Source organism: Drosophila elegans, unplaced genomic scaffold, assembly GCF_018152505.1.
Source record: "Drosophila elegans isolate 14027-0461.03 unplaced genomic scaffold, ASM1815250v1 contig_476, whole genome shotgun sequence".
In the NCBI taxonomy this organism is placed as follows: domain Eukaryota; kingdom Metazoa; phylum Arthropoda; class Insecta; order Diptera; family Drosophilidae; genus Drosophila; species Drosophila elegans.
Window position 1 is genome coordinate 14,297,242 of NW_024545863.1, and position 12,557 is coordinate 14,309,798.

Sequence of the window (12,557 nt, forward strand, 5' to 3'; positions counted from 1 at the left end):
ATAAATAAATAAATATTGTAGGAAGAACTCAGAAACAAATATTAAAAGAAAAGTATTGAATTTGGGAGACCAGACTTGTCCCACCGTGCAACTCTGATGCGACCCGTGGGCACCTGGGGCGGGGAAAAGGGGAGCGAAAGGGGGCGGAGGTGGCAACGAGCACTCGGAGAGTTCGTCACATGCAAACAACGACAATGACACGCCGCGGGGATATAGAGATTGTTTCGGGAAGAAGGGCCCAGGGATCAGGGGATCGGGCACTGGGAACTGGGAGCGGGATGGAGTCGAAGGTGGAGATGGATATGGATATGGAAATGGAAATGGACGCCCAGTGGCAGCCTTGGTTTGCGTCAGCTCGTGTCATCGTCATCGCCATCGCGCCGTCGTTGACAAATGTTGGAAAAACAAATTTTTATACTTGTTTTCTCGGTGCTTTCGCTGTTTTTTTTTTTGGTTATTTGTTTTTATTCCTGTTGGTTGGCCGGGTTTATTTTGCTGTTTTATTTTTCACAGCGCTGCAAAATACGCCACCGTGTGTGCACGGCGTGGGGGTGGGGATATAGGTGGCGGATAGTGCCAGTCTGCCAGTCACTCCGTCGTTTGCCCAAAGATATTCCGAGATATTAGTCATAAAACGAGCACACAAATATACATATATATATATATATAAATTCATTTGGGCATGCTGCAGTAGCAGCAGCAGCAGCACCAGCAGCAGCGGCAGCCACACCACTCCCGGAGTTATGAAGATGGCGGCCAGGTCGTGCCGGGTTTTTATACGAGCGACACTCTCCGTGTCCTCCATCAAATGGGAAACCTAATTTTCTAGGGTAATCCGCCCCAGCAGCCGTACCTACATGCAAACATAAATTATGCAGATCCTGCAAACGTGCTTAGATGACATTTTCCCGGGGCCGAGATGGTGCGTCCATAAAGGTAACACAAGCGCACAAGCACACACACACGCACACCCCCTGCTTTTTGGGTGGGGGGGGTAAAATCATTTACGTAATGCTGGCCAGAATACTACGAACCTCAACGGACATCAACTGCATAAAAAGTTTTCCGCGCAAATAGCAAAATGGCCAGAAGGACACGGATACATACGGATGCCCGAGTCCTTATTCCCTGACTCGTTTATATGCTGCCCGGCATGTCCAGCCATTTGGCTTATCCTTGATGAAACTAATCCCAACTTTGCCATTTTTATATGCATGTATTTCTGCGAGTGGCCCACAAAAAAGTTTTTTTGCCCAATCTTTTTACGACTTCATTTGACAGCATCCAACAACCTCCAGCGGAAACGAAACGAAACGAGAGCAGCATGAAAAGTAATAAGTCACCGAGTCACGACAAATGCCACGCCCACCCACCACCGCCCACGCCCAATGCACAAACACACACACACGCGTCCCTCTTTGTCAACGATATCTAACTCCCTTTCTCCAGTTTTTCCCCTATCTGGTTTTATTATTGCCATCGATTTGCCAGAGGGCCTTGCACTGTGTAACAAGTTATATCTCGCTTGTAAAAAGGCAAGTGCATTCTATATTCTTCAGTCTAAATTAAACTGAGATATAAGTATAAGTTCTTTGGTTTATTTTAAAATATGCAAACAAGTTTGTGTCATTTATGCCCTGAATGGTTTATAAATATATTTATGTTTGGTTTATTTAAAGCAAGTTCTTTTTACAAAAAAATAAGAATTTTCAACTTTAAATGAAAAATTAAGGCTGTTTAAAGTAAAACTCGAATATGTCTGATAGCGGGAATTTTTAAGTTTGAACTTTCTCTTGGTTTGTAAGATACTAAGACTGTGCTGTCCAGTGTGATCCAAGCTCATTTTGCTGCAGCTGTAAATGATTTCATTGGTGCCCCACCTTAAACCAGCTAAACTTTTTTATATGCGCTTAGCCAACTGGCACCTCTGGTCGAGTTCCCGCTGCATCCTCATCCTCATTCTCATCCTCATTCTCATGCTCATCTTCCAAGCCGGTGTTGTAGCCACTCCCGAGCTGGCTCCTTGCTGCTGCTGGTGCAATTTCGCGCTGGTTGCATTTCAAGTTTTGTTGCCACGACGCTTAAAACGCGAACAAGGACTGGCGCAGGAAAGCTGGCTAGCTGCAAGGGGCTGCAAGGGGTCCTCGTAAAAGCCACAGATCGCTGACAGCGCTGTTGGAGCCAAGCGAATTTCGCCGCGCGTTATTGGGCATGGCAATTTTGGCTGCCAAGGAAGCGTGTCGAAACGTTGCCAACGAAAGCGAACCCCTTGCAATGTTGCACTGCGAAAAATGCCATATCGAGTGGGCCAGGCCGCATTAAAATCAGAAGCCTCTTGACCTCGTAGCTTTTGGAACTCCGGCTAAGACCAAGTCAGCCCCTGCCCCCGAAACACTTGTCAAGACGTCGTGCTGGCCCCATTGCGATTGCTGATTAAATTCCAAGTAAATTTGCTGGAAACTCTCCGAGTTGCCGCAATGGGCCTGGCAATTAAGAGGCCTTTAATTGAAGCCCGTCGCACTCGAGAACATTTATACCGAGTCCCCGCGGTCCAACTTCTCCGATTCGCCACTGTGTATTTACATATGCGCCCTGCTCGCATCGTAAACTTGCTTATGGGAGTTTCTAGTTTTGGCTCAGCATCAAGAATCCTCGGAGATGCGAAAAGTTCAAAACTATTTGAATCTCTGAGCCATAAAAGCGGGATGGAGCTGGATGCCCCAGCTCTGTCTCCATTCGCAATTAATTTCCCTCCGTCCTGTCGCCGAATCTAAGGGCTTCTGGCCAAGACGGCAGCTGGGAGCTGGCCCTCTTCGTTCCGATTGACTGTGCTGTGGCATCCAGCCTATTCCGCTTTCTAATTGAATTGTCACCTCCAGACCCCTCCCTGTTTTTGGCCATGCCATAAAAGTCCAAACGAAGTTTCCTTTCATTTCTCGTGCAGTAAATAAATTGAAACGAATTCAATTGGCAGCGCAATGTTTACAGGCATCGAAGACAAACAAATAAACAAGCCAGCGGATGGACGGACGAAATCGACATGATGTCGACAAACGAAAGATAAACAAATTCAAAAGTCATGGCATCCAGACCGCTCCACTCAACTTCTTCAGTTATCAATGTCTGTCATTGGCGCCCCGGCCTTATATATGTATCGCATATATGTGTCGCACTGTCCGTCGACTCTCTTTGGCGTAATAAGCTGTTTGTTTTAACGGCACTCCACGTTGTGTTTCGGACCGGCCTCTCCACCGGCGGACATAAACAAAAATAATGGGCACTGGATTCCCCACAACGGACAAACAGAACGGACAAACAGACCGAGGCGGTAAAGAAAAACACCATAACGTCATAGCCGACAACTACGACTTCATAAATTCGACTGGCGTATTTATTTATAATAATTTATTTCAATAACAACGCCGGCCATTCATCTCCTCGCCCCATCCATCTTTCCGGGGACGCGTTTTCCCCTGTGACTTCATCTTGTGTCTGGGCCATTTGTATGGCCCGCCTTGTGTTTGGGTCGTTAAGAGGCGGAGGACTGAATGCATAAGTATTCGAATATCAATTTATGCAGCTCGAGAACCGGGGAGCAGGCATATTTTTACAGTTTCGGATGGAATGCTCTTTGGGGAAAGTGTTTTTCGAGGGCAAAGAAATCCGGGCTGGGGAATTGATTTTAAAGCGCTTAGTTGGCCCAAGAAGTGTGAATAAAAGCGACTTTGCCATGAGGCTCCAATCAGTTGTTTCCACCTGCTGTATCGCATTGTTCGATCTATGACGCTTATGTTCATGTTTATTTAATGGAAACCCGAAAGACATCTCCAATTATCAACCCGATTATGAACATTAGTTTAGTATTTATCGTGTTCACTTAAGTTCAAAGAAAAGTTTCTTTAAATTTACATATTTTTGTACAATAACATGCGATTTCTCCCGCTTGTGATTTAATAAAAGAAATCAAGGTAGTTTGTTTGTCTTTTGGCGGTTTGTAAAATTGGGGAAGAGATTTACGAAGGATTTGTGTGATTTAGTAATTTTAAGATACCGTATACATAGAACTTAAGATCTAAAATGCTAAGCGCAGGATGCCGGAATGTCAGTCGAGTAATGCACTTAATTTTTTTTTAGCGAAAAAAATCTTCATTCCCCATTCTCGAGGAAGCTTTACGGCTCCAACTACAGGTAATTCCGTGCCGTCTTACGTTTTTGTAACATGAAATGGAAATTCGCGCTGTGAAAAGAGGGCGAAGAGTCTGTTTCCCACCCTCTTGACATCACTCGACCTTCCGTCGCCTGGTGTTTTTGTGCAAGTAATTTACAGAATAGAATTCTTGATTAAATTGGAGTACATTTCGTGTTTCGCCCCCTTCGGCTTACCGGCGACCATCTTTTCATTTACCTGGCTGGTTGGGGGCTGGGAACCCGCTCCGCCCCGCTCTGCCCCGCCCCCTCGCACTGCGCATATAAAATGGAACCGACGTCAGAGCCGTTTGAAGAATATTTGCTGCATATTCAAGGCACCGAGAGCCCTTTACCACCCACCCCCTGCCTCATCATTCATCCGCCCTTCGGCAAATCCACGCCCGCCCTTTTTCCTACCTTTTTTCCTTACCTGACTTTGCTGAAACATGCGAAACTTATTTTGCAAGTTTTATGTCGACGTCGTCGTCGAGCAGCAGCTTTTATTTTTCTCCTTTCTTTTCTTGTTTTCTCCTTTTACATTTTTTGCCCTTTTCCAGTTTTCACATTTGGCTCTCTGGTTTAAATTACAAATACACCAAAAGAAAATCTTTTTTGAAGAATGTCCCTTGCATTTATTAGTTTTGAAATAAGTGTCCAATAAATGTAAGGGCTTAATACTTAAATGAAGCAAGCAACCAACGAAAGAAATATATCTACAAAAACGATTGAAAAACGTTTTGGGGAGTAAACATTTTATAGAAATAAAGAAAAAAAAAATGATTTAAAATTTATCTCAGCATAAAATACCTTTAGTTATTTTCCAAATGCAGAAAATGTGTAATTTGTTGATTACATACAAAAACATTTTAAGGTTCTTAACATATTTTTTCAACAGAATTTTGTATATATTTTTTTGGTGGAGCATTAAGTTTAAATTAAACTTTGTGCAGTGTAGCGCATGCATAAAATTGTCGGCGAAAAAACTTAGAAACCCAACACGATTGAGGCGAGCAAGCAGGATCCAAGGGGCTCCATTGCCACACCCACTGGCAGGCATATCCATCCACATCCACATCCACATCCACATCCATGGCCACATCCACGCCCCCGGCTCGAATTGCATGGCAAGATGCCATCGCCATTTGGCTGGCTGAATCGCTGGCAGACGACGGCAAAGTCGATGGCGATGTCGATGGCGATGGGAACCCAAGCATAAAATAGAATTTCTAACCAGCGAGCAGCGACTTAAAGCATTCCCATTTCATGGATTAAATGAGTTCAAGTCGGGAGCGAGGGAGGGAGAACGGGTTTATCTCGAGTCCCAGCCTCGCATAACTCAAGGTCCGTTATGAGGCCCTGCTACAGAATCGGGAACAGATACGTTACGATACGATACAGAAAACTAAGCTGCAACACGAAGAAAAAATATTTAAAACAGTCAAGGAAAAGTTAGTTATAAAGTTTTTAAAATTAGTTGATGCAGAAAATCTTTAACTTATCATAAAAATAAAACTAAAAATATTTTACTTGTTTTGCAATCGTCCAAGAAGCAATTATTTCCCTCTACAGTTGTCTAATACTGAACTCAATGCCATTTGCTCTAAACTGTTGAATTTCCATAACTTGAAGTCTTATAAGTCAAACTAGTTTTGATTGCAGTATAATACTATAGCTCACAAACTTAAACTTTTTTTTTCAGCAGACGTGTGCTTGCGATATAAACGGTTATATTGTGCTTTCAAAAAACCCTATTAAAATTATATTTTATGTATTATTCGTAATTTATTATTTTTACACATCGAACACTTTTTTCTCTGTGCACAACAAGATAAAAAATGGCCTTAAAGGCCTTAAGAACGAACATCGATAATGTGTAGGAGCACAGGAGACGGATAGTTTCGGTTTGTTATTCTTTACCGAACGAGTTGCGCGCACCAAATACGCAGCGGGATGGACGACCTCGATAGGCAACCGCTGCAACTGTGGCACAAAGGCGTTTGTTATGGTCATTAATGCTTTTCTTGGCCCAGAACGGACCGAGGGAATCCTGTCGCTCCAGTTAAGGCCGTGAAATATGAAATTTGAATCCTGAATCCCGAATCCCGAATTCCGAGTTTCGAAGGTCAGCCGGCAGCAATAAATTTGATCGAACTGCTCTCGTTTTCATCTGAAATCTGTTCCAGGGTCGTTGGCTTGGCCTCTTTTTTTACGGCCTATCGCTGTTATGTGAGGACATTATGGAATCCCTGGGAATCCGCCAAAGATCGAACTCTTTGCCCAGCTGGAAACCAGGTTGCCAAGTGCCCCGACAGCTCTCGCTCCACATAAAGTGATGCGATTAATGCAGAACATGCCCGAACTCTGAACTCATCATCATAAAATCGGGGCAACGACAACTACACACGCCTCAGTGGGCGGTGTGTTGGTGTTCTGGGGTGTTGGGGTGTTGGGGCCAGTCTCGAGCCAAATTAGTGCGATTCCAGATGAGACCCGGCATAACCCCATCCACACTGCGCCCGATAATAGCAATGAAGTAGAAAATCCCGAAAAGCTCTGAAGCGCATAATGATGAGCAGTTGGGAATGGGGAATGGGGAAGTGGAAAAGAAGGGGCGGAGACTTCGATAGATGGGGACGCATATCAATGCGAGGGAGGATGGGCCCAGAATAATGCCCTGCGACTGAAATGCCAACGAAACGGAAAACTAATTCCGCCGTTTGTGACTTAAATGGCAAGGCCGAAAACAAAGGCGACTCGGGGAGTGTGAATCTGTCTCCACAGTGGGTTGGGTGTGGGGTAAACTTAATTAGCTCAAAAACATTTCGGAGCTGTTCTTAAGAAACATGATTTAAGTAGAGGCGATATTCCTGCAACTAAAACCAATTTAATTAAAATAATTTAGCAATTTCTATTAATAAAACAATGGCGCTTCAATTTATGTGACTAACATTGAGTACACTTCTTAAGTCATTTTTAGGCCGTTATAAATTAAAATTTAGCACTCCAGGAAGTCGGAAGATGATGATACTTGTATTAAATAAGTTGTGAAAACCCAAGTTTAGAACACATAAACAAGCTTAAGTCTAACAAAAAAATAAGTTGCAGTACTCATCTAAAGAAAAAGTATTTATTTGGGCATTACACTTAGTACTTATAAAATTTTATTTAGCTTTACAATTTCCAGTCAAAGCTTTAGCCTTTAGAAATATCGAATGTATGTAAATCTATAAATTATATTTTGTTTTATTATCGGATTGACATCTGTATATTAAGTTTACATATTTTTCTCAGAGCCTTAGAATTATTTGTTTAAATGAAAAACCACTTTAAAATTTATAGAATTGTTAAAACTGTTTGAATCAATCCACTGTACCTGGCTTTTCCATTGACATTTTCCCAACTAAAGACACGTCGCTGTGCTGGGACTTTGTTGCTGGGATAAACGATTTCCAATAAAAATAAGGCTTTGCTAGTGCCCCGGAAATTCGGTTTTTGGCAGGCCCAGGAATCGCGGCCATCTCGAACCAATTCCAGCTCCTGGTCCAACAGCGATGCTATCGGGTTCGATTGTTGATGGGAGCTGTGAGCTGTAAGCGGTGAGCTAGGGGATATGCTCGTGGTGGAGGTCGAGGTGGCTCACGATGGGGCATTAAATTGTATTAAAATGCGCAACGCACACACACACCCCACCCACCTACGCCCACACCCACTCCCTGCCCCTGGGAGCCGCCCCACGCCCCCAAAAGTGTTCCCTGAACGCCTCGACTAAAAGACGGCATTTATTTTTAGTCGCCGCCGGTGAGCGTGGCCAAAAGTCTAGGAAACTTGGGCAAGAGAGACGACGGGGGACCGATGTCGGATTCCTGAACAAATGGTATTTTATTTATTTTTATTGGCGAATGTCAACGAGGCGTCGCTTCCTTTGTTTGTCCGCGATGGAAATCAAATTGGAGAGTTTTAATTCTGGCAAGGGTCCTCTTCACTCGGTTTATTGCCAGCCCAATGAAATAGTTTCGCTAATGTATTTCGGTCTCCCCATTAAAACTAAATGCTGATTCATTCCAATTTGGATTCGATACAATTTAAAGTTATAATCTTTGGCGTCGGCACTGTTTGTTGTCTAAAGAGCATAAGTATTTTGCAAATAGCTAACATTTTAAAATATTATACATTACTTCTACTGTAACGGTTTTAACTTACAAACCATTTTTTTTACCAGAACTCATAAAACTTTTAATTTTTAATTACTTAGTTTCTAAGATAACTTTTAGATCCTTATTAACATTTTTTTATTTCAGTCATTTAATACAATTTGAAGGCAATAAAAATGTATAAGGTAAAAACAATTTAAGTACATGTTTTAAAGAAACCTTTTGAAATTGTATTTTTGGATACGATTTTGAATTTGTCTGTAAATCTAATAATTTAATAAAATCAATGAGCTAAATAATAAAATATTCAAATGCTTGAAATTGGGGAACGGTATGTTTATGATTGTAATTTTTTTCCACGGAACCTTTTGAACCAATATTTGGCTTTAATACATAAAATTCGTTTATTTATTTCTCGAAGTCACAATTTTTAAAACAATTTGATGAAAGTAGATAAGGACTTGATAAATTGTGAAAGTTAAAATTAAAATACATACAACATTGTCAACACGATTCTTAATTAAATGGTTTGTTTTTGAGAACTGAAAGTTATATTGATAAAAGTTGGTTGCTCTTTTTATTAAAACTTTAAGTTTAAGAAAGAAAATTATTGTAACAGGACAAGCTATTGTTTCATAAATTTTGTGCTATAAATACCAAGAAAGTATCAAGATAAAATTATTTGGTTTAAAAATAAAGCCTTTGCGTAAAGTGTTAGACAATTCGGTATAAAAATAAAACTATAGCATTGAATTGTTGTTTCAGTATTTCTTGGGCTTATAAATAAAACAAGAAAGCATATTTAACTCTGAGATTCTGTTAATATTTGATATTTATTTTAATAAAAAATTTCAATTCAATTCCAGCTACCAAAATACCCATACAAAATGCCGTCGGCTGAAACGAAAATGTCTGCCATACGAATTCCAGGCGAAGAAGAAGTGAATTTAATGGAGCGCCATGATGGCCAAGCCGAATGTAGAAAAAAGAAGATGAGAAAGAGAGGAGAGTCGAGTGCGGAATGCCGTTGGAATGTATGAGATTGGGCTGCGCCGACTGCGCTGCCTCCGCTTGTCAATGGTTGCCAAGCGACTGCGGCGGCCATCATGGATGTGAAAGAGAGCAACGCTCTCCGCGTCTCCCTCTCTCGCTCGTGCCAACAGTTCGATATTCCGCAGCGGTACACCATATAGCCACTCACCTGCGACGGCGGCTGTTGTGAAGTTCTTGCGACGTGAGCGACTGGATTTCGGAGTCCCCCAAAAACCAGTGGCCCCAGCAGGATGTCGGAGGGGGCTGAGGTATTTCGAGGGAAATTCTGCGACTGCGTCGTCGCCCAGAAAAAAAGCAGAAACAAAAGCCGAAAATCGAAGGAAGTTGCCCAGGGTAAGTAACGGTTGTTAAGGGATGCTTAGAGAGAGAGGCAAATATTTTTAACTAAACAAGGATGCGCAGAAACAATGGACTTAGACAATACACCAACCAAGAGGTGAAGGTCACCGCTAACTTCAGGAAATAGTTGGGCCAATTGGAGTTATTTTTCAAATTCAGTTGGATAAAAAATTTCTTAGAATTATATTAAAAATATTTCAATTTAACATGAATTGAAAATAACGATTTAAACACTTCAAAAACTCTTGTACTTATCTTAGAAAATGTTAGCACGCAAACTAAATTCCAAAACATTCAGACCTCTGCCGCTCTCTCTTGCTTACCAATACACGCAAAACAGCCGCTCTCTTCCAATTGGACTTTGCCTTGGTGTGCGTGCAGGCTCTCTTATATTGACACTCTTAAGTTGTCTATGTATTGGTGAGCTGAAGCTCTTAAGAAGTACTCTTTCCACTTCTCTTTATATATACTACAGCACCTGTTCACATGGCGCTCTTTTACTCTCCATCACTCTTTTTGTTTTCTTTTGCTTCAATGTTTTTGTTTGTCTTTTCTCTTCCCCTTTCTCCGCTCTCTCTCTTTTATTCCCCGTCACAGCTGCCATTTGCTTATTGGACGCTGCAGTTGGCCCGCTCTTCCTCCGCCTCGCAGCTTGAAATCTTGTTAGAATTTAATAGAATCTCAAAAGTCCTGCGCAAGTTTTCGCTGCTTTGGGGAAATGCAATTTCCTTTTTTACGATTTTCGCTGCTTTGCCAGCTTTTCCCACTCGTCTTGTTATTTTTTTCCGCCTTTTTTTGGGCTTGCATTCATTTTTTGGGTGGTTGCACGGGCGGAATATAATAAGTTTTTCGCTCGCTTGGCAACAAAGTTGAATGCATTGTGGGTGGCAAATATCAAACAATGGCAGAGTTCTGCTTTTTGCTGATAAGAATGATTGGGGCAATCGCACGGCACAACAACAAAGTTGAACAAAGTCCCTGCCAATGGGTTTTCCTTCCAATTGGATAGTGCATCCTTGCGGGTTCGTGACTTGGCTGTAGTTGGAATAAATTTAACAGCTTACTAATCTGAAAAACCTTTCGAACCCTGAATTATAAGTGAAATTATCGTAACAAAGGTCCAGGGACAAGGGCGAAAACGAAGGCAAATGCAGAGAGCTTCCAATCGAGGGCAGCAATTCGTGATAAGGTGCGGTTAATTATCATTTTCAATTCCACTCCCGATTGCCGATCCATTCGTCACAGTTTCGCGCCTTCACCCACATAAACAAGTTTAAATATATCGCATTGTTTGTTATTGAAACAATGCGCCTACACATTGAAGCCGAACACAAACATTTATTTTTCGTCTTTTATTTTTTTTTGTTTACTTCGCACATTTGAATAGAGCGAACATCGAGTGGAGAGGTCAAATTAATGCATGACCTTCACGGGATGGAGATATTATATTGTGTTAACTAAATCATTAGTTGCTTAATTAGCATTAAACATTATGTATTATAAAATTGAAAAATATATTTTATGTTGTCTTTTATTGGGCAATTAAATAAACTTATAGTGTTGAAAATCAATAGCTAAGTTTAAAAATTGTTTATTTCCATGTGATTATAAACTTACTTTTATTACCCCTTATAAATTGGCTGAAAAAGAATACTTAAATGCTTAACACTATTATCATCACATTTTCCATAATAAAATATTGTTCAAAAGTACAGATATACCCAATAATTATTTTAAATACATTTTAATTAATAAGAACATTACACGCTTTGTTTATCGTACATTTAAACGAACTCTTTAATTTTAATGGGTTCAAAATCAGTGTTATTACCCCTGCACAACCAGTGACTAAGCAAACTGGTTTCGAATCAACCCCTGTGAACATATGGGGATTCCCTATACAAATAAGAAACGATTCTCCTGTTCGGTAACAGCAATAAACCAAAACCAGAAGGAACGGAAAATTAAGTAGGTGCAAAAGGCGATGAATAAACAGGGGACAGTAAAAACTTAAGACCGAAATCAATCTGTAAATTGGCGCAAATAACTCGGGCAGGGACATAAATCAGGGGCATTACGGGAACGGACGCCGGAGATGAAGCCACTTGACGACGGGATTCCCGGATCGACAGCAAAATCTTGGGAGGACGACGACGAGGACGAGGAAGAGCAGGTCGAGCAACGGACGTCATAATCGTTTCAGTGACAAAGCATAAAATTTGAGTTTTACGATTTAACTGGGCCATAAAGCAACCAATTAGTGTCAGTGGCAAAGACACTGCTTGCCGGTGGGGCTGTGTATCGGCTGGGGGCGTGGCAGTGCGTGCGGATTGAATACTTGCCTACGGTTATGAGTGTGAAATGCGTTTAATTGCTTTATGATAATTCCGACAGCTCATTAAAAAAGTCCACAAAGCCCAAGTAGCTTTACCGTTCTACCGTTCGCCGGCTTCTGTATTTTGTTGCCCACCAGTGGGCTTACATTGCGTTTTCCGTTCAAGTGACTTTTTAAGGAGCTGCCTAAAATACGACTTCCCACTGCCACAAGCCAGGAACAGAGCCAGAGCCAGAATCTGAATCTGAGCTGGGCCCACGGTAGGGGAGTCATAAAAGTGACGACAATTTCGTTTTATTTTTTATGACAAAGCGTCGCCTGCGGTCTTCACCTCCACACTCCTCCACTTCTGCACCGCCCAGGTGTGTTCTCGTCCTCCGATTCCGATTCCGATTCGCATGTGTGTGCCAGCGGGCTGAGCAGGTTGTGCAGGTGAATAATTTTCATTGCCGTAAATCACTGTGTCAATTGTGGTTGTAATGGCCGTCCAA

The 12,557-nt window shown here is 41.8% G+C and overlaps 1 protein-coding gene across 5 annotated transcripts in view; it reads left to right on the forward strand.

The window, feature by feature from the left end:
* The window catches only part of LOC121467577, a 108,001-nt gene that overhangs the window by 19,053 nt on the left and 76,391 nt on the right, over positions 1-12,557 (forward strand). For 2 of the 5 annotated variants that reach the window (XR_005977637.1, XM_041709319.1), the window contains one exon: positions 9,206-9,725. The exons of 2 other annotated variants lie outside the window; for them this stretch is intronic. The gene's annotated coding sequence lies outside the window, so the exon portion shown is untranslated. Of the gene's footprint in view, positions 1-7,540; positions 8,063-9,205; positions 9,726-12,557 lie in introns of those variants that run through there. One more of the 5 variants, XR_005977638.1, reaches the window with a different exon arrangement.